The sequence below is a fragment of the Triticum urartu genome, chromosome 5 (genome assembly GCF_003073215.2).
Source record: "Triticum urartu cultivar G1812 chromosome 5, Tu2.1, whole genome shotgun sequence".
Taxonomy (NCBI): domain Eukaryota; kingdom Viridiplantae; phylum Streptophyta; class Magnoliopsida; order Poales; family Poaceae; genus Triticum; species Triticum urartu.
In genome coordinates, this window is record NC_053026.1 from 518906818 (window position 1) to 518929247 (window position 22430).

Here is a 22430-nt window from a genome sequence, read left to right on the forward strand (position 1 = left end):
CAGACTGGAAGAAATCTATGGATGTCGAGTTTCAGGCTCTTCGGAGAAATAACATATGGCATTTGGTTCTGTCACGTCCAGGTAAAAATGTGATTGACTGCAAGTGGGTGTTTCGGATAAAAAGAAAGTCTGATGGGACAATAGATCGATATAAATCTAGGCTTGTTGCTAAAGGTTTCAAACAGCGATATGGCATTGATTATGAGGATACTTTTAGTCCAGTTGTCAAGGCTGCCACTATCCGTCTTGTGTTGTCTATTGCTGTATCAAGAGGATGGATTCTCAGACAACTAGATGTGCAGAACACGTTTCTTCATGGTGTTCTGGAAGAGGAACTATATATGAAGCAACCTCCTGGGTTTGAAGATAAAAGTAAACCATCTTATGTTTGCAGACTTGACAGGTCTCTCTATGGACTAAAACAGGCTCCTAGAGCGTGGTATTCTCGATTGAGTACAAAATTGCAACAGCTTGGTTTTGTTCCCTCTAAGTCTGATACATCACTGTTTATTTATAATAAGTCAAATACTTCCATTTTTGTGCTGATCTATGTGGATGACATTATTGTTACAAGCTCGTCAGATGAAGCAGTGAAAGCTCTCTTGTCAGATTTAAACTCAGTATTTGCTCTCAAAGATCTAGGTGATTTGCACTATTTTTTGGGTGTTGAGGTCAAGAAAAATAAGGAAGCTTGTCTTCATCTTTCTCAAGAGAAATATGCAACTGATCTTTTGAGCAGAGTTGGATTGCAGGGTTACAAACCTTCTCCAACACCATTGTCCAGTTCTGAGAAACTTTCTCTTGCTGAAGGAGAGCCTTTGAGTCAAGAGGATGCCTCCAAATATAGAAGCTTGGTTGGTGCGCTTCAATACTTGACTCTTACTAGGCCAGATATTTCCTTTGCAATAAACAAGGTTTGTCAGTATCTTCATGCACCAACTACTGCACACTGGACTGCAGCGAAACATATACTGAGATATGTGAGAAATACTTTGAGTGTTGGACTCACTTTCAGCAAGTCATCATCTACTCTTGTTAGTGCGTTTTCTGATTCTGATTGGGCAGGTTGCTTAGATGACATAAGATCAACTGGTGGTTTTGCGGTTTTCTTTGGTCCTAATTTGATCTCATGGTGTGCAAAGAAACAAGCTACTGTTTCCAGATCCAGCACCGAGGCAGAGTATAAAGCACTGGCCAATGCAACAGCAGAGATCATCTGGGTAAAGTCTATGCTTAAGGAACTTGGAATATTTCATACCCAAACTCCATGCATTTGGTGTGATAATCTTGGTGCTACATAATTGTCTGCCAATCCTGTCTTTCATGCAAGAACCAAACATACTGAGATTAATTATCATTTTGTGAGGGAAAGAGTTGCTAATAAAGAGTTGGAAATTCGATTTGTTCACTCAAAAGACCAAGTTGCAGATGGGTTTACGAAGGCCTTGACTACAAGATCATTTGAGGAGTTCAAGCGTAATCTAAACTTGAGAAGTTCAGATTTAGGGAGGGTGTTAAACGATACATATTGAGTGCATCAATAGGTGACTTGCGTGGCACATATACATAGCTAGGTATAGTATTTTCTTCTAGTTTAAACCTGTTGGGCTCTATCTCGATCTCTCTCTCTCTCTCTCTGTAATCTCGATCTCCCTCTCTGTAATACTCCTGTCCGGTTACATCTCTAACCGGATGTCTTGTATCTCACGCATACATCAATATATATACCTGCGGGCTCCCTGTTCAGGGGTTGAGACGCTTCCATCAATCTTTACAAGAGAATCTCTTAAGTGGTCGGTCCAGACACCTGATCATCAAGGAATATATTTTCATATGGCATGTATTTGGTATTGTAAATGGTCATATTTTTTCCTATAAACTTGATCAAATTTTACAAAGTTTGACTTTGACCCAATTTTATATGCATTGTAATTTGGCAAAGAGAAGTATATACGTACTTCTTTGGTGTACTAAACGCAGGGCCGCATGACTGAAAAATAGAGGAAAGGGACAGACAGAACATGCAATGCTAACTGCAAGTGTAAAGCCAAGATGACAGTGTGGTCTTGTCAGAGATCAAAACAGAGTGTGTTTCCATAATGCTAACTGCAAGTGTAAAGCCAAGATAACACAGCATGCTACACCGACAGACAGACTGTTGGCACTGGCAGCAAGCATTGCATACTGCTTGCTCATGTCCTTTCAAGCCAGCTTGCTGCAGAGACAGGCAGGTGCACGGACTTATCCCAGCATTCAGCCTTCGATCATCTACAAATAGATTCATGCACTACAGAAAGCTGCTCCATCACCTCATAAGTTTCAGCCACAAATTGTACTATGATTCTATATAGCAGTAATAAAAAGCTTAATGTAAAAAAAAAACGAATATGCATGTGTCCCAGGAATTAATACATGCATATGTCCACAGGGAACTAATTCCCCTTCTGAATCATTCTTATTTTTTGGTATGGTCATGTCCAAGAAAAATCAAATAAAACTGGAAAGATCACATTTCAAATATAATACAAGCATCGGAACCGAGCAGTCAACATAACACACATGAGACGTCTGCTTCAGCTTGAAAATGTGATATGCCACTTCCACAGGAAACAAATAAAGCTGGCTACTTCACAACAAGTTTGACTCTAGTTATGTACTCTTGTATCCAAGAGATAGAATGTAAGATGCCGAAGATCAAGCAGATCATGTGCTAGATTGTTAGGAGCATGAACAATTGCATGTCAGCCATTAGTAATGTAGGATATCATTAGTAATTGTTAGGAGCATGAACAATTGCAAGTTTGACTCTAGTTTGTCTCCATCTCAGGGTCCACTCTCTATACCTCTAGTCATTAGTAATTTAGGATATAATTAGTTCATTACCACCCAAATGATCAATTGGTATCTCGTCGTGCAATGACAATGTAAACAGAAACGGGACCCACTTCCAGGTGGTCCTTGGTCATACTTGCACCCTGAATAACTTGAAACATGTCAGTATGGCAGCAATTTGTAATGTCCAAGCACCCAAGACCACACTGCTAGTACCGATAGTCTCCAACAACTGGCAAACTGATGGCATGGCCCCAGGGAAATCAAATCAACATCACATTGCTTGCCCCCTGCACTCTTGCAGCATTGCATGTTCCGAGTTCATGGCTCTGTCCCTTGTCAACTTGTCATGAACTCATGACTGATTGGTAGCTGCATGATTGGTTGGGTTAATTTTATCGAATGATCGGAATTAATAACCATTGAAAATCCATAAATAATACCAAATAATCCACATTTTCCAAATATTTCCGATGCCATATCCATCGGATGTACGATTAACAAAAATCTGTATCCATGTCCACATATTTGTCACCTCCCAATCCCACACAGTGCAGTGGTGTACTGAACACCTTTTTTTTTTTGGAAAAGGAGGCTTGCCCCCGGTCTCTGCATCGGAACGATGCCATGCAGCCATCTTATTAGAAGGTCTCAAAGTATCACAAAGTCATAAAAGTATTACAGCTCGCAAGTGGAGCAAAAAGTAAAAAAAATAAGAAGGTGTATGCTCAAAATCACAACCGGTATGACAATGTAAAGGACAGGCTCCCTAGACTCCTATCCTGTTATCCGACCGCCATCCGAACCGGTTGAATATAGCCCGTGCTACCATCTCTCACTGGTTGCACCCAGTAACCAAAGGCTCCATAGAGTCCATAGAAGTGAGTAATTGTCTATTAAAAATCATATCATTTCTGCAATTCCATATAGCCCATATAAGTGCACATATTCCAATCCGAATACGAGCCGCAGTTGTATGATCAACCCCAGCTAACCATGTCCCAAATAACGATTCAACACTATTAGGGAAAACTTTATACACAAAATCTTACCAGTAGCGCGGGTCAAAAAGAAGCGCTACTACTACTTACCACTAGCGCGTGACAAACGAACGCGCTGCAGCTAAGTTTATAGCAGTAGCGCGTCTCAGAGAAGAAGCACTACAACTACAATTCTCCTACTGTTCTCGCCAGGCTACCAATAATAGTAGCGAGCTTAAGAAATGCGCGCTACTGCTAAAGTTGTTGTAGCAGCGTGTTTTACGCAGAAAGCGCTACTGCTAAAGAAAGGAAATTAAAATGAAAAGCATATAGAAAAGTAAAAGAAAATGAAAGAAATAGAAAAAGGGAAGGAAAAAAGAAAATATGAAAGAAAATAAATGAAAAAGAAAAATAAAGGAGAAAGGCGTAGCAGCAGCGTGCTTTCAGGACAGGCGCTATAGCTACTTAGCAGTAGCGCGTTTAGTTGCCCAGCGCTATAGCTAAGTTAGCTATAGCTAATGTAGCAGTAGCGCTTTTCCTGGACCACGCTACTGCTATTTTTGACTTAACCGCGCGGTTCTTCTTCCCCATGGCCACTTTCCCCAAATCCAACTCGTCTGCTGTCGCCACCATCATCTCCCTGCATCGCCGTCGGCCGCCGCGCGCTCTCCCGTCGCCCTCCGCCCGCCCTCGACGCCGCCCCCGACTTCGACCTCGACGCCGCCCCCGACTTCGACCTCGACGCCGCCCCCGACCCCGCCCTCGACGCCGCCCCCGACCCAGCCCTCGACGCCGCCCCCGACCTCAACCTCGACGCCGCCCCTGACCCCGACCTCGATGCCGCCCTCCGCTGTGCGCCCGAGCCCCGACCCCGACCTCGACGCTGCCTGACCCTTCCTCGGCCACTTCCTAACTCCGCCGGCGCCCGAGGTGAGCGTGCCTACACCTCTTCCTCCTCCCCTACCTCTGCCTAGCTAGGGTTCCTAGGGTTCATCAAATTTTAGAGTTCATCAAATTAGTTATGGTTCATAAAATTAGATGCTAATTAGGGCAGTAGTTGTAGATGCTTAATTAGTTTTTAGGACAACTTCCTAGGGTTCATCAATGGGTGCTTAAGTACTTGTAGATGCTTAAGTACCTACGTAGGGTTCATCTAATAGGACAGTAATTGTAGATGCTTAATTAGTTTTTTTTACTGTTTTTAGTAAGTGTTTAATAGAATTAGTAAGAAAATTAATAGAACTAGTTGAACTAGTTTATTTTTAGTAAGAACTAGTTGAATTAATAGAACTAGTTTATTTTTAGTAAGAAAATTAATAGAACTAGTTGAACTAGTTTATTTTTAGTAAGAACTAGTTTATTTTTATTCATAGTAAGTGTTTAGTTGAATTAATAGAACTAGTTTATTTTTAGTAAGAAAATTTAGGTATATGAGATTTGATGATCTAATTAAAATTTTACTATAGAACTCTTCTATTTTTAGTAAGAAAATTAATAGAACTAGTTTATTTTTAGGTGTATTTAACAGTATTCTAGGTTGATTCGTTTTGAAGTGGACATGTCATATTTTGAACATGTCACATTTGTTGTTATTTTTTTAGTTAAAGCAATTATTCCTGCATCGACGTCGACGATGCCTATGCCGCATCCTCGTCATCGACTCGGCGGAGAACACCTGCTTGATCAAAGGGGGCATGTCAGGGACTGGGCTCCTCTGGGCTGGTACTCGGAGGTGCTACCTTTCGGGGGGTGCAGCTTGGTGAGGAGCCAGCCTGTCGTTGACCAGAACCTTCTTTGGTGGCGGTCGCGTGGGCCAGTAACGGTGCGGAGGCTTGAGGACCCCACGGAGATGGTATGTCACCATGTCAGCAAGGAGGACGAGCACGTCCGTCGCTACATGGTTGCATTGGAGGGCAGGTTCGCCAATACCTGCCGGTTCTTCGGGGATCTCACTGGAGCTATGATCCTGTGATAGTTCCTTCTCTTTGGGTGTCCAGCGCCCGCGCCGATACCCGTCGTTCGCTAGGGTTTTAGCTGTATTAGTGATGTTATATGTATGATACTATTCGAGATGTATTAGTGATACTATTCGACGATGTACGACGCAAGAGATGATTTAGTTTTGTTTATTGAATGCATGCTAATTTGAATACTTATTTATTTTAAGATTTGGTTTTGCTTATTGAATGCTCAAATTGGAGAAGTACTCCTATTTTGAATGCTCAAATTGGACCCTACTATGCAAGGCGTATGCATTTGATTAGTTGATAGCTTATAGGGTTTTTGTTTTTGCAGAAATCAAGGAGCCCCTCCATCATCCCCGTCGTTGTCCCCGTCACCGACCCCCTCCGATCTCGAGGTGAGACCAGCCAAATCTCCTTGTCAATATGAGTCCTATAAGATATTTTGAAATATTTTTGTTCATATTTTCAACCATTGAAATGCAATGACCGTCAAGTTTGAATGCTCATATGATGTAGAAAAAAACATGTATATCTTGTGTTGCTCAAATAAGATATGTGCTTGCTCAAGTGGCCGGTCATGTTTGCAGGTTACACCTCCCAAGTGGCCTATGTATTGCCAGAGTGTTGATTAATTTCCATTCCGGCAAATTTCAGGCGCTCGATATGTCCTTTTTTAGCAAAGGTCATGCTGATTTTTCCGTGAATTTTGGCATGACTTGTGCTAGAATATGTAGGAAATATCGTGGGGTCGAATATATACACCACGTGAGCTGAGAGTTTTCAAGAAAAGACTCAACAGACCGATAGTCAAGCCGTGATGAATAATAATGATCTAATTTAGTTTTTGTAGTACATATATTTAATTGTACAAGTTTAATCTTTGAATTATGAACATAGAGAATGTCGTCATCGGACGACGAAAGTCTTTCTGGGGAGTGCGACTGGTGCAACGACGACCATGGTCTGTGCGACAGGCCTCACCTGGACAAAGATCGGCGCTTCAGCGTTAAGCTCCAGGAGACCTTCGATGTTGAAACGGTACGCAACGACGACAATTGTTTTTTCTTAATTAAGCACAATTTTGACTATTTCAACGTGTAATTTTCATCTTTTACAATTCGACCAGCTTATCCCATGCGATGCAAGACGCTATGTCTTGGAGAGGATGGATTTTGAAGATCATGATGTTGGGGAACGTTGCAGAAAACAAAATTTTCCTACTCGTTTCACCAAGATCATCTAGGAGTTCATCTAGCAACGAGTCATTGGATGCATCTACATACCTTTGTAGATCGCGCACGGAAGCGTTCAAAGAACGGTGATGATGTAGTCGAACACGACGTGATCCAAATCACCGATGACCAAGCGCCGAACGGACGGCACCTCCAAGTTCAACACACGTACGGGACAGGAGACGTCTCCTCCTTCTTGATCCAGCAAGGGGGAAGGAGAGGTTGACGAAGATCCAGCAGCACGACGGCGTGGTGGTGGATGCAGGGCGTCACAGTAGCAGGGCTTCGCCTATACTACAAGGGAGAGACGTAACGGGGAGAGAGGGAGGCGCCAGGGGCTGGTCTATGAAATCCCTCCTCTCCCCCACTATATATAGGAGGGCCAAGGGGGGGTGGTGCGCAGCCTAGGAGATCTGATCTCCTAGGTGCGGCGGCCAGGGGAGGATTCCCTCCCCCCAAGGCACCTTGGAGGTGCCTTCCACCACTTGGACTCCTCCCCCATGGAAACCCTAGGCGCATGGGCCTAGTGGGGCTGGTGCCCTTGGCCCATGCAGGCCAAGGCGCACCCCCTACAGCCCATGTGGCCCCCCGGGACAGGTGGCCCCACCCGGTGGGCCCCCGGGACCCCTCCGGTGGTCCCGGTACAATACCGATAACCCCGAAACTTGTCCCGATGGCCGAAACAGCATTTCCTATATATAATTCTTTACCTCCGGACCATTCCGGAACTCCTCGTGACGTTCGGGATCTCATCCGGGACTCCGAACAACATTCGGGTTACTGCATATACTTATCTTCACAACCCTAGCGTCACCGAACCTTAAGTGTGTAGACCCTACGGGTTCGGGAGACAAGCAGACATGACCGAGACGACTCTCCGGTCAATAACCAACAGCGGGATCTGGATACCCATGTTGGATCCCACATGCTCCACGATGATTTCATCGGATGAACCACGATGTCGAGGATTCAATCAACCCCGTATGCAATTCCCTTTGTCAATCAATATGTTACTTGCCCGAGATTCGATCGTCGGTATCCCAATACCTCGTTCAATCTCGTTACCGGCAAGTCACTTTACTCGTACCGTAATGCATGATCCCGTGACCAGACACTTGGTCACTTTGAGCTCATTATGATGATGCATCACCGAGTGGGCCCAGTGATACCTCTCCGTCATACGGAGTGACAAATCCCAGTCTTGATCCATGTCAACCCAACAGACACTTTCGGAGATACCCGTAGTAGACCTTTATAGTCACCCAGTTACGTTGTGACGTTTGGTATACCCAAAGCACTCCTACGGTATCCGGGAGTTACACGATCTCATGGTCTAAGGAAAAGATACTTTGACATTGGAAAACTCTAGCAAACGAACTATACGATCTTGTGCTATGTTTAGGATTGGGTCTTGTCCATCACATCATTCTCCTAATGATGTGATCTCGTTATCAATGACATCCAATGTCCATAGTCAGGAAACCATGACTATCTATTGATCAACGAGCTAGTCAACTAGAGGCTTACTAGGGACATGTTGGTGTCTGTTATTCACACATGTATTACGATTTCCGGATAACACAATTATAGCATGAATAAAGACAATTATCATGAACAAGGAAATATAATAATAAAGCTTTTATTATTGCCTCTAGGGCATATTTTCAACAGTCTCCCACTTGCACTAGAGTCAATAATCTAGTTACATTGTGATGAATCGAACACCCATGGAATTCTGGTGTTGATCATGTTTTGCCCTAGGGAGAGGTTTAGTCAATGGATCTGCTACATTCAGGTCCGTATGTACTTTACAAATCTCTATGTCTCTATTTTGAACATTTTCACGAATGGAGTTGAAGCGACGCTTGATGTGCCTTGTCTTCTTGTGAAACCTGGGCTCCTTGGCAAGTGCAATAGCTCCAGTGTTGTCACAAAAGAGTTTGATTGGCCCCGACGCATTGGGTATGACTCCTAGGTCGGTGATGAACTCCTTCACCCATATTGCTTCATGTGTTGCCTCCGAGGCTGCCATGTACTCCGCTTCACATGTAGATCCCGCCACGATGCTCTGCTTGCAGCTGCACCAGCTCACTGCTCCACCATTCAACATATACACGTATCCGGTTTGTGACTTAGAGTCATCCAGATCTGTGTCGAAGCTAGCGTCGACATAACCCTTTACAACGAGCTCTTCGTCACCTCCATAAACGAGAAACATTTCCTTAGTCCTTTTCAGGTACTTCAGGATATTCTTGACCGCTGTCCAGTGTTCCTTGCCGGGATTACTTTGGTATCTACCTACCAAACTTACGGCAAGGTTTACATCCGGTCTGGTACACAGCATGGCATACATAATAGAACCTATGGCTGAGGCATAGGGGATGACACTCATCTCTTCTATTTCTTCTGCCGTGGTCGAACATTGAGCTGAGCTCAATTTCACACCTTGTAACACAGGTAAGAACCCCTTCTTAGAATGATCCATATTGAACTTCTTCAATATCTTATCAAGGTATGTGCTTTGTGAAAGACCTATGAGGCGTCTTGATCCATCTCTATAGATTTTGATGCCTAATATATAAGCAGCTTCTCCAAGGTCCTTCATTGAAAAACTTTTATTCAAGTAGGCCTTGATGCTGTCCAAGAGTTCTATATCATTTCCCATCAAAAGTATGTCATCTACATATAATATGAGAAATGCTACAGAGCTCCCACTCACTTTCTTGTAAACGCAGGCTTCTCCACAAGTCTGCGTAAACCCAAACGCTTTGATCATCTCATCAAAGCGAATGTTCCAACTCCGAGATGCTTGCACCAGCCCATAAATCGAGCGTTGGAGCTTGCACACCTTGTCAGCATTCTTAGGATCGACAAAACCTTCCGGCTGCATCATATACAATTCTTCCTTAAGGAAACCATTAAGGAATGCCGTTTTGACGTCCATTTGCCAAATTTCATAATCATAAAATGCGGCAATTGCTAACATGATTCGGACGGACTTTAGCTTCGCTACCGGTGAGAAAGTCTCATCGTAGTCAACCCCTTGAACTTGTCGATAACCCTTAGCGACAAGCCGAGCTTTATAGATGGTCACATTACCATCCGCGTCTGTCTTCTTCTTAAAGATCCATTTATTTTCTATGGCTCGCCGTTCAATGGGCAAGTCAGTCAAAGTCCATACTTCATTTTCCTACATGGATCCTATCTCGGATTTCATGGCTTCCAGCCATTTGTCGGAATCCGGGCCTGCCATCGCTTCTTCATAGTTCGAAGGTTCACCGTTGTCTAATAACATGATTTCCAAGACAGGGTTGCCGTACCACTCTGGTGCGGAACGTGTCCTTGTGGACCTTCGAATTTCAGTAGGAGCTTGATCAGAAGTATCTTGATCATTATCATTAACTTCCTCTCTAGTCGGTGCAGGCACCTCAGGAACATTTTCTTGAGTTGCGCCATTTACCGGTTCAAGAGGTAATACTTCATCAAGCTCTACTTTCCTCCCACTTACTTCTTTCGAGAGAATCTCTTTCTCTAGAAAGGACCCATTCCTGGCAACAAAGATCTTGCCTTCGGATCTGAGGTAGAAGGTGTACCCAACAGTTTCTTTTGGGTATCCTATGAAGACGCATTTTTCCGATTTGGGTTCGAGCTTTTCAGGTTGAAGTTTCTTGACATAAGCATCGCATCCCCAAACTTTCAGAAACGACAACTTAGGTTTCTTACCAAACCATAATTCAAACGGTGTCATCTCAACGGATTTCGACGGAGCCCTATTTAAAGTGAATGCGACAGTCTCTAAAGCATAGCCCCAAAAAGATAGAGGTAAATCAGTAAGAGACATCATAGACCGCACCATATCCAATAGAGTGCGATTACGACGTTTGGACACACCGTTACGCTGAGGTGTTCCAGGAGGCGTGAGTTGTGAAACTATTCCACATTTTCTTAAGTGTGTGCCAAACTCGTGACTCAAGTATTCTCCTCCACGATCTGATCGTAGAAACTTGATTTTCCTGTCACGTTGATTTTCAACCTCACTCTGAAATTCCTTGAACTTTTCAAAGGTTTCAGACTTGTGTTTCATTAAGTAGATATACCCATATCTACTTAAATCATCAGTGAGCGTGAGAACATAACGATAGCCACCGTGAGCCTCAACACTCATTGGACCGCACACATCAGTATGTATGATTTCCAATAAGTTGGTTGCTCGCTCCATTGTTCCTGAGAACGGAGTCTTGGTCATTTTACCCATGAGGCATGGTTCGCACGTGTCAAATGATTCATAATCAAGAGACTCCAAAAGTCCATCTGCATGGAGCTTCTTCATGCGTTTGACACCTATGTGACCAAGGCGGCAGTGCCACAAGTATGTGGGACTATCATTATCAATCTTATATCTTTTGGTACTTACACTATGAATATGTGTAGCTTTACGTTCGAGATCCATAAAGAATAAACCATTCACCATCGGAGCATGACCATAAAACATATCTCTCATATAAATAGAACAACCATTATTCTCGGATTTAAATGAGTAGCCATCTCGAATTAAACGAGATCCCGATACAATGTTCATGCTCAAAGCTGGCACTAAATAACAATTATTGAGGTTTAAAACTAATCCCGTAGGTAAATGTAGAGGCAGCGTGCCGACGGCGATCACATCGACCTTGGAACCATTCCCGACGCGCATCGTCACCTCGTCCTTCACCAGTCTCCGTTTATTCCGCAGCTCCTGTTGTGAGTTACAAATATGAGCAACGGCACCGGTATCAAATACCCAGGAGCCACTACGAGTACTGGTAAGGTACACATCAATTACATGTATATCAAATATACCTTTTGTTTTGCCGGCCTTCTTGTCTGCTAAGTACTTAGGGCAGTTCCGCTTCCAGTGACCGCTTCCCTTGCAATAAAAGCACTCAGTCTCGGGCTTGGGTCCATTCTTTGGCTTCTTCCCGGCAGCTTGCTTGCCGGGCGCGGCAACCTCCTTGCCGTCCTTCTTGAAGTTCTTTTTACCCTTGCCTTTCTTGAACTTAGTGGTTTTATTGACCATCAACACTTGATGTTCCTTCTTGACTTCTACCTCCGCTGATTTCAGCATTGAGAACAACTCAGGAATGGTCTTTTGCATCCCCTGCATGTTGAAGTTCATCACAAAGCTCTTGTAGCTTGGTGGAAGCGACTGGAGAATTCTGTCAATCACCGCATCATCCGGGAGATTAACTCCCAGCTGAGACAAGCGGTTATGCAACCCAGACATAGTGAGTATGTGCTCACTGACAGAACTATTTTCCTCCATCTTACAGCTGAAGAATTTATCGAAGACTTCATATCTCTCGATCCGGGCATGAGCTTGAAAAACCATTTTCAGCTCTTCGAACATCTCATATGCTCCATGTCTCTCAAAACGCTTTTGGAGCCCCGGTTCTAAGCTGTAAAGCATGCCGCACTGAACGAGGGAGTAGTCATCAGCACGTGTCTGCCAAGCGTTCATAACGTCTTGGTTCTGTGGGACGGGTGGATCACCTAGCGGTGCTTGTAGGACATAATCTTTCTTGGCAGCTATGAGGATGATCCTCAGGTTCCGGACCCAGTCCGTATAGTTGCTGCCATCGTCTTTCAGCTTGGTTTTCTCTAGGAACGCGTTGAAGTTGACGACTACGTTGGCCATTTGATCTACAAGACATATTGCAAAGATTTTAGACTAAGTTCATGATAATTAAGTTCATCTAATCAAATTATTAATGAACTCCCACTTAGATTAGACATCCCTCTAGTCATCTAAGTATTACATGATCCGAGTTAACTAGGCCGTGTCCGATCATCATGTGAGACGGACTAGTCAACGTCGGTGAACATCTTCATGTTGATCGTATCTTCTATACGACTCATGCTCGACCTTTCGGTCTTCTGTGTTCCGAGGCCATGTCTATACACATGCTAGGCTTGTCAAGTTAACCCTAATTGTTTTGCATGTGTAAAACTGTCTTACACCCGTTGTATGTGAACGTAAGGATCCATCACACCCGATCATCACGGCGTGCTTAGAAACGACGAACTTTAGCAACGGTGCACAGTTAGGGGAGAACACTTCTTGATATTGTTATGAGGGATCATCTTATTTACTACCGTCATTCTAAGTAAACAAGATGCAAAAACATGATAAACATCACATGCAATCAAATAATAAACGTGACATGATATGGCCAATATCACATAGCTCCTTTGATCTCCATCTTGGGGCTCCATGATCATCTTGTCACCGGCTTGACACCATGATCTCCATCATCATGTCTCCATGAAGTTGCTCGCCAACTATTACTTCTACTACTATGGCTAACGCGTTTAGCAATAAAGTAAAGTAATTTACATGGCGTTTCTCAATGACACGCAGGTCATATAAAAGAATAAAGACAACTCCTATGGCTCCTGCCGGTTGTCATACTCATCGACATGAAGTCGTGAATCCTATTACAATAGAATGAACATCTCATACATCACATATAGATCATTCATCATTCATCACAACTTTGGCCATATCATATCACAAACCACTTGCTGCAAAAACAAGTTAGACGTCCTCTAATTGTTGTTGCAAGTTTTACGTGGCTGAATTAGGGTTCTAGCAAGAACGTATTCTTACCTACGTTAAAGCCACAACGTGATTTGTCAACTTCTATTTACCCTTCATAAGGACCCTGTTCATCGAATCCGCTCCAACTAAAGTGGGAGAGACAGACACCCGCCAGCCACCTTATGCAACTAGTGCATGTTAGTCGGTGGAACTGGTCTCACGTAAGCGTACGTGTAAGGTTGGTCCGGGCCGCTTCATCCCACAATACCGCTGAAGCAAGAAAAGACTAGTAACGGCCAGAAAGTTGACAAATCTACGCCCACAACTAATTGTGTTCTACTCGCGCAAGAAGAACTACGCATAGACCTAGCTCATGATGCCACTGTTGGGGAACGTTGCAGAAAATAAAATTTTCCTACTCGTTTCACCAAGATCATCTAGGAGTTCATCTAGCAACGAGTCATTGGATGCATCTACATACCTTTGTAGATCGCGCACGGAAGCGTTCAAAGAACGGTGATGATGTAGTCGAACACGACGTGATCCAAATCACCGATGACCAAGCGCCGAACGGACGGCACCTCCGAGTTCAACACACGTACGGGACGGGAGACGTCTCCTCCTTCTTGATCCAGCAAGGGGGAAGGAGAGGTTGATGAAGATCCAGCAGCACGACGGCGTGGTGGTGGATGCAGGGCGTCACAGTAGCAGGGCTTCGCCTATACTACAAGGGAGAGACGTAACGGGGAGAGAGGGAGGCGCCAGGGGCTGGTCTATGAAATCCCTCCTCTCCCCACTATATATAGGAGGGCCAAGGGGGGGTGGTGCGCAGCCTAGGAGATCTGATCTCCTAGGTGCGGCGGCCAGGGGAGGATTCCCTCCCCCCCAAGGCACCTTGGAGGTGCCTTCCACCACTTGGACTCCTCCCCCATGGAAACCCTAGGCGCATGGGCCTAGTGGGGCTGGTGCCCTTGGCCCATGCAGGCCAAGGCGCACCCCTACAGCCCATGTGGCCCCCCGGGACAGGTGGCCCCACCCGGTGGGCCCCCGGGACCCCTCCGGTGGTCCCGGTACAATACCGATAACCCCGAAACTTGTCCCGATGGCCGAAACAGCATTTCCTATATATAATTCTTTACCTCTGGACCATTCCGGAACTCCTCGTGACGTCCGGGATCTCATCCGGGACTCCGAACAACTCGGGTTACTGCATATACATATTCTACAACCTCTAGCATCACCGAACCTTAAGTGTGTAGACCCTACGGGTTCGGGAGACAAGCAGACATGACCGAGATGACTCTCCGGTCAATAACCAACAGCGGGATCTGGATACCCATGTTGGATCCCACATGCTCCACGATGATCTCATCGGATGAACCACGATGTCGAGAATTCAATCAACCCCGTATGCAATTCCCTTTGTCAATCGATATGTTACTTGCCCGAGACTCGATCGTCGGTATCCCTATACCTTGTTCAATCTCGTTACCGGCAAGTCACTTTACTCGTACCGTAATGCATGATCCCGTGATCAGACACTTGGTCACTTTGAGCTCATTATGATGATGCATCACCGAGTGGGCCCAGTGATACCTCTCCGTCATACGGAGTGACAAATCCCAGTCTTGATCCATGTCAACCCAACAGACACTTTCGGAGATACCCGTAGTAGACCTTTATAGTCACCCAGTTACGTTGTGACGTTTGGTATACCCAAAGCACTCCTACGGTATCCGGGAGTTACACGATCTCATGGTCTAAGGAAAAGATACTTTGACATTAGAAAACTCTAGCAAACGAACTATACGATCTTGTGCTATGTTTAGGATTGGGTCTTGTCCATCACATCATTCTCCTAATGATGTGATCTCGTTATCAATGACATCCAATGTCCATAGTCAGGAAACCATGACTATCTGTTGATCAACGAGCTAGTCAACTAGAGGCTTACTAGGGACATGTTGGTGTCTGTTATTCACACATGTATTACGATTTCCGGATAACACAATTATAGCATGAATAAAGACAATTATCATGAACAAGGAAATATAGTAATAAAGCTTTTATTATTGCCTCTAGGGCATATTTCCAACACATGAAAGTATGGAAACAAAGAAAATTCACCTAAGGACCCATCATGGTATGGATTTTGAAGTAAATCTATACAATTCTGAGAGCGTAACCCATTTTGGTTGCACAAATTGGGTAGCACTTTGCAAGATGTATGGTTTTTATGAGGGTATGCTTGTCACCATGGATCTTGGTGATCCTGACATCAACAATATGGACATTTGGGTCCGTGTTGATACGCTTCCAATTCTACCGCTATGTGAGTTTCTTAAACATAGTTATTAAGTAATTTATATTGTTTATTTCAAAATAATTGACAGCTTATTTTCATTCTTCAAAGAATATGCGGAAGATAGTAGATAGAACCTACTACACCGATGATTCAGAATTAACTTATCATGGGAAAAATTATCTGATCACATTTTGTACTGATCTTGAGTTCTACAATATCTATTATCAAACTCCTCCACATTATGGTCAATACTTGCCACTAGTGTACATGTTGAACTACGGTAACATCCATGGAGATGTCATGGTAAGATTTTTTACCATTATGACATCCATGCATGTTTTGCATAAATTCTTCTAAAACTAAACTACATTGCTAACTACGAAGTTACTACTATGTTTTTCAACAGAAAACCCCGAAGGATTGTGTGCCTCATATGATTTTTCAGAATCGTCGCCTTGATGTTTTGAACATACTGCCAGGTCATCCTACGAATCACACCTGTCCATATCAGATTTCTAAAACCGGTGAAGACATGAAAATCAAAAAATAGAAAAAATGTATGAACAGTCGTAAGGAGGTACTTGAAAGCAACGTTGTGCGAAAGGCAAGAACTGGAGACAGAATAATCTCCATTCTCCATAATGAAGAGTCAGGACCTATCTTGTTTTATGCTATTTTACCTAAGAGAAGGTAGTAGGTCCTATGAGAGAGAAGTAGGTCCTAGGTACAATGTGTTATTATGTGGTACAATGTGTTAGAGTTGATGATGATGAGGAGGAGTTGTGATTATGACTAGTGACCAACTTGCTATATGATGTCTCATTGATGAAAATGATGATCATGAGATGGTGTTATATGACAATGATGTATTATGATGATAAGTTGTTAATGATATGATGATGATGATGATGATGATATTTATTATATCATTGGGTGAAAGAACCGCGGATTAGTTTCAACTGGATGTCCATCCACTTGAAACTAGTCCACGGTTTTTTCACCCAGTGATGTAATAACTCATTATGATGTAAAAACAATCTCTAAATTGCTGCTATATGAAAACTTGTATAAATATGTATGAATACAACATGAAATAAAAAAGAAATATAATACGAAATAGTAGTAGTAGTGCGGGCTGCGAGAGGTGCTACTAGTAATTACCAGTAGCGCCCTTTCAAGGAAGCACTACTACTAAGTGGATATAGCAGTAGCGCGGTTAAGCCCACGCTACAGCTAACCTTTAGCTGTAGCACCGTACTATTAGCGTTGCCACCCGCGCTACTGGTAGGCCTAAAATCCGCGCTACTACTAGACTTTTCCCTAGTAGTGCAATGTTAACTGGAGGAGTAATATTAACAGCTATATGGATCGTTCTCCAAAGCAATTTCATGAGTGGGCATTCTATAAACAAGTTTTGTATCGTTTCATCTTGATCACAAAAACAACAACGGAAACTACCTACCCATAGCCTCTTTACTAAGTTATCTTTGGTGAGGATCACTCTTGCTTGTGTATGAACCACATAAAGATTTTTATACTCAAGGGAACCTTAACCTTCCAAATATGCAACGATCTCGAGATTGGGCCAGAATTAATTAGATCCGTGTAAAAAGATTTCACCGTGAACACCCCTTTTCTAGTTAACTTCCAGTTCATCGAATCTGGTTGGTCGGATAATTGAACATCTATCAATCTCCGAACCAAGTGCATCCAGGCATTCCATCGCTCCCCAACTAACGCACGTCTGAATTGAATATGCAAGGAAGTCGATTGAAATATCGTGCCTACGTAATCCTCCTTAAGTTGCACAATATTATATAGGGTGGGGTATTGTATGGCTAGTGGCGTCTCCCCTAACCACGTATCCTCCCAAAATCTTGTTGACATCCCATTGCCAACCAAGAATTTGACCCCACGAAAGCACAAATCTTTTGTCCGCATGAGTCCCTTCTAGAATGGTGAGTCAGTTGGTCTCGTTGTGACCTGGGCCGGCGTTTTTGATTGTAGATACTTATTGTGTAGTATCTGTGCCCATATACCCTCCGGCTCCATCTCTAACCTGTAGAGCCATTTACTCATAAGGCATTTATTCTTAATTTCTAGGTTTTCAATACCTAGACCCCCTGGTCTTTGGGTCATCATAGAATATCCCATCATGCACGACGGTACTTCTTCTTGGCCTCATCTGACTACCAGAAGAATCGAGATGGAAAGAAATCAAGTCTCTTCCGCATCCCTTTCGGTACCTCGAAAAAAGATAGTAGTAACATCGGCATACTAGTAAGTACTAAGTTGATTAACACTAAATGACATCTGTTAGACATTAGTTTGCCCTTCCAGCAACTAAGCTTTTTTTCAATTCGATCTTCGATGCACTTTTATTCTTTATTAGAGAGCTTACGGTGATGAATCGGTATGCCCAAATAACTGAAAGGAAAGAACCTAATTCACACACAAACAATTGTCTATATGTGAACTGAACACCTACTCATCTATAGCACCGAGTCTTGCTCATTCAGCGAGTATATAACAAACAGATCACAAACACATGCGTGAATATAGCTTAGCTAGCCCAACGATAGCAAGTACCTATTGATAACATAAACGAGCCAATTTATAAAGGCACTCTTGAGACCAATTGTTGTCTTATGTGACGGTCTCCTAGCTTGTCCTTGGACCACCTACCTTATGCATGCGGCTTACTTGATTCACCTGCCTTTTTTATGCACCATTTATGATACACAAATCTCCCTCCTTAATGCAGCTCACCCTTGTATTATATAAGTTGTATATATAAGAGACATGTTATGCCTTGTGTTCAAGTTCGGTATATACACCATGCAAAAAAAAAAATGGTATATACAAGAGATGCGATTTTAATCTTGTTTTCCCAGACCTCCGCAAATGTCTTTTCATCACGAAATTTTGCACAAAAGTAAAACATTCATCAGAAAACAGATATTTTTTTTACTATTTTTTCAAATACTGTTCATCCGAGCTGGATTAGAAACTCCGTGTCCATGTTATGCCTAGTATTCAAGTGTTGGACTGTCTGCAATACTAATATGCTCAATAAACATGGGGCTCATTCGGTTTATAGAATTTTCAAATCATAGGAATAGTAAAGTAAAGGATTAGAATGCCCTCTCCACTCCAATCCTTAGATTTTTTTCCATGAGGTCTCACCTAATGCTAAGAATTCTTAAGAATAAGGTCAACGTGGACACAATCCAATGGCATCTAAATACCTTCGTTCCTATGAAACCACTGTCATGCATAGGAAAATATTCTAAAGCTCAAAATCCTATATGAATCCTCCATATAAACCCCGCAAACCAAAGGAGCCATTAAGCTCTAGCAATAGTAATTAAAGAAGCTAATCATTTAATTAATTAGATGATAGCATTCCCTCGATTCCACAAAGCTTTTCATTATTGAGTACTAGTCCAAATTTCAAATCCTACCAGTGGCGAATCCACCAAGGAGGCTTCGATAGGCTCAGAGACTACCCTCCAAATTCGTGAAATCATTTTTTAGTACTAGGCTTCAGATCAGAATATTTGGCAGACCCAGCCCAAGAAAACTTGTCCAACCAGCCCATCAAACCAAATTAGGTGACCACGAGTCCACCAGCACACACGCACGAGCAGCCAGCCAACAGCACGCGCGCACGGGTAGAAAACAATGCCAAGTAAGTTTTCACATCATATACGCTGAAAACAAGCTCTAATATATTTCTACATGTGCAAATAAAAAGTTAGATATAATAATCCATTTAAAAAATAGAGCTACACTTTCTGGTCGCGTAAACATCACCTCCTAGTTTAATTTGTAAAAACTACTACCCAATTTCCAACATCCCTTGATTTTCTCTTTTACAATGCATATGCTGCGTTGTTCTCGTCCCTCTTGTGCGAAAGGCGTGAAGCGTCGTACCCTGATCGGGGTCGCGCCTGCGTGTTATATAGACACGGGCTTATCCCTGGATATGCATACAAGTAGTTTGGAGAGATTACATCTTGAGGAGCAAGGAAGAGATAAGAGATAGAGATAAGTACATGCGGTTTTAGAGAGAATATAAACTATCTCCTAACTACCTCCTGCCGAAGCTACGTGACACAAGTCATGTGACATGACGCGTGACATGATGATGTTTAACACCCTCCCTTAATCACAACTTGGACAAGTTGAGATTACGTTTGAACTCTTCAAAGCTCCGTGTAGGTAATGCCTTGGTAAACCCATCTGCAAGCTGATCTCTGGAATGAACAAACCGGATTTCCAATTGTTTGTTAGCAACACGTTCTCTGACAAAATGGATATCAATTTCAATATGTTTTGTTCTGGCATGAAAAACTCGATTTGCAGAGAGATATGTAGCACCAAGATTACCACACCACAAGCATGGTGCTGGGATTCGTCTTATGCCAAGCTCTCTGAGTAATGACTGAACCCATATAATTTCTGCCGTTGCATTTGCTAAGGCTTTATATTCTGCTTCTGTACTTGACCTGGATACTGTGGCTTGTTTCTTGGCATACCAAGATATAAGATTTGGTCCAAAAAAGATAGCAAATCCACCTGTAGACCGTCAATCATCCAGACATCCTACCCGGTCAGAGTCAGAAAAAGCACTAACCAGAGTTGATGGAGACTTGCTGAAAGTAAGACCAGTATTCAGAGTATTTTTGATATATCTGACTATGCGTTTGGCTGCAGTCCAATGAACTGTTGTAGAAGCATGAAGAAACTGGCATACTTTATTAACATCAAATGAAATAGCTGGTCTTGTAAGCGTCAAATATTGAAGTGCACCTACCAAACTTCTGTAGTTTGTGCTATCCTCTTGATTCAAGGGATCTCCTTCTATAAGTGACAATTTTCCTGAACTAGATAAAGGAGTGGGTGATGGTTTGCAACCTTGCAACCCTACTCGTTTGACTAGGTCAGTAGCATACTTTTCTTGAGAGAGATGAAGATCATTACCATGTTTCTTGACTTCAATCCCTAAGAAAAAAAATGCAAGTCTCCAAGATCCTTCAAAGCAAACTCAGCACCCAAATCCTTTAATAGGCCTGGCACTGCCTCATCAGATGAGCTTGTAACAATTATATCATCTACATAAATAAGTACAAATATAGATGTATTTGACCTATTGTATATAAACAAGGAAGTGTCAGACTTATAAGGAATGAAACCGAGAGCTTGCAGTTTATGACTGAGCCTGGAATACCATGCTCTGGGAGCTTGCTTCAACCCATAAATGGCCTTATCAAGCCTGCAGACATGAGAGGGAAATTTTCTGTTTTCAAACCCAGGAGGCTGTTTCATGTAAAACCTCTTCTTTCAGAACACCATGGAGAAACACGTTCTGTACGTCTAGTTGCGTGAGACTCCATCCTCTTGAAACAGCAATAGCCAGAACAAGACGAATGGTAGCAATTTTTACGACTGGACTAAAGGTATCTTCATAGTCTATGCCATACCTTTGTTTAAAACCTTTTGCAACCAGTCTAGCTTTATAGCGATCTATTGTTCCATCAGATTTTCTCTTGATTCTGAATACCCATTTGCAATCTATCAAATTTTTACCTTGCTTTGGGGGAACCAGATGCGATGTTTTGTTCTTCTGAAGAGCCATGCATTTTTCTTCCATAGCCCCTTTCCACTTCAAGTCACCAAATGCTTCTTGCAAAGAAGTCGGTTCACCTGTGGTACATGCCATGCCAAACTTGGTAATGTGCTTGTAATTGACAGTAATTACCCCTTTTTGAAGACGTGTACGTGTTTGTGAAGCAGGTACAGCCGCTGGATGCACAGAAGATCCATCAGCTGCCTCGGATCCTGCGCCTGATCTGTCAACAGGAGATGATGAAGCGCCGAAATCTTCTGCAGCTTCAGGTGATGAAGAGGAGTCGTGATCCGGCGCAGAAGATCCGGACCCGGCCCCTGCCAGCGGCTCGTCAGGGGGCAATGATGACACCGGCCGACAGGGATCTGCGCTGGATCCCGAGCCAATGAGGGGATCAGGCCGACCAGTGGGATGGCTCGTGGAACGGCGCGCATAGCAGCGGTCCACTCCCATGGGCCACCGACTCAGAGGCGGCCCAGTGGCCGGTGCTGATTGGCGCGGCCCGGTGTCCGCTGCTTGACGAACGGGAGAAGCCCGCGTGGCAGAGGCGGGGCCGCCGCTGCTGGCGCGGTTTTCGCCTGGTGCGCCCGCATGGTCGCTGCTGCCTACTAGCACTAAACCCGAGGCGCAGGTTCCCTGCTGCGGCATGGATCCCGCAGAAGATTGCACAGCAGTCTGCAGCGGTGACGATCCCGAGGGGGATATGCTCCCTGGGGCTGGACACATAAAATACTGCCTGTTTAGGGTGATTTCTTCACCGTTTTGCACGATTTCTTCGCCATTTTCTTGTCCTGTTTCACCACAAAGGTCAGCCAAACTGGTGTTATGAGGGTTAGTCAATATTGCATCATCACAATTATTTCCCCGTGGATCATCGCCGGTTAGGTGAGATGGGAGAAGAAGAA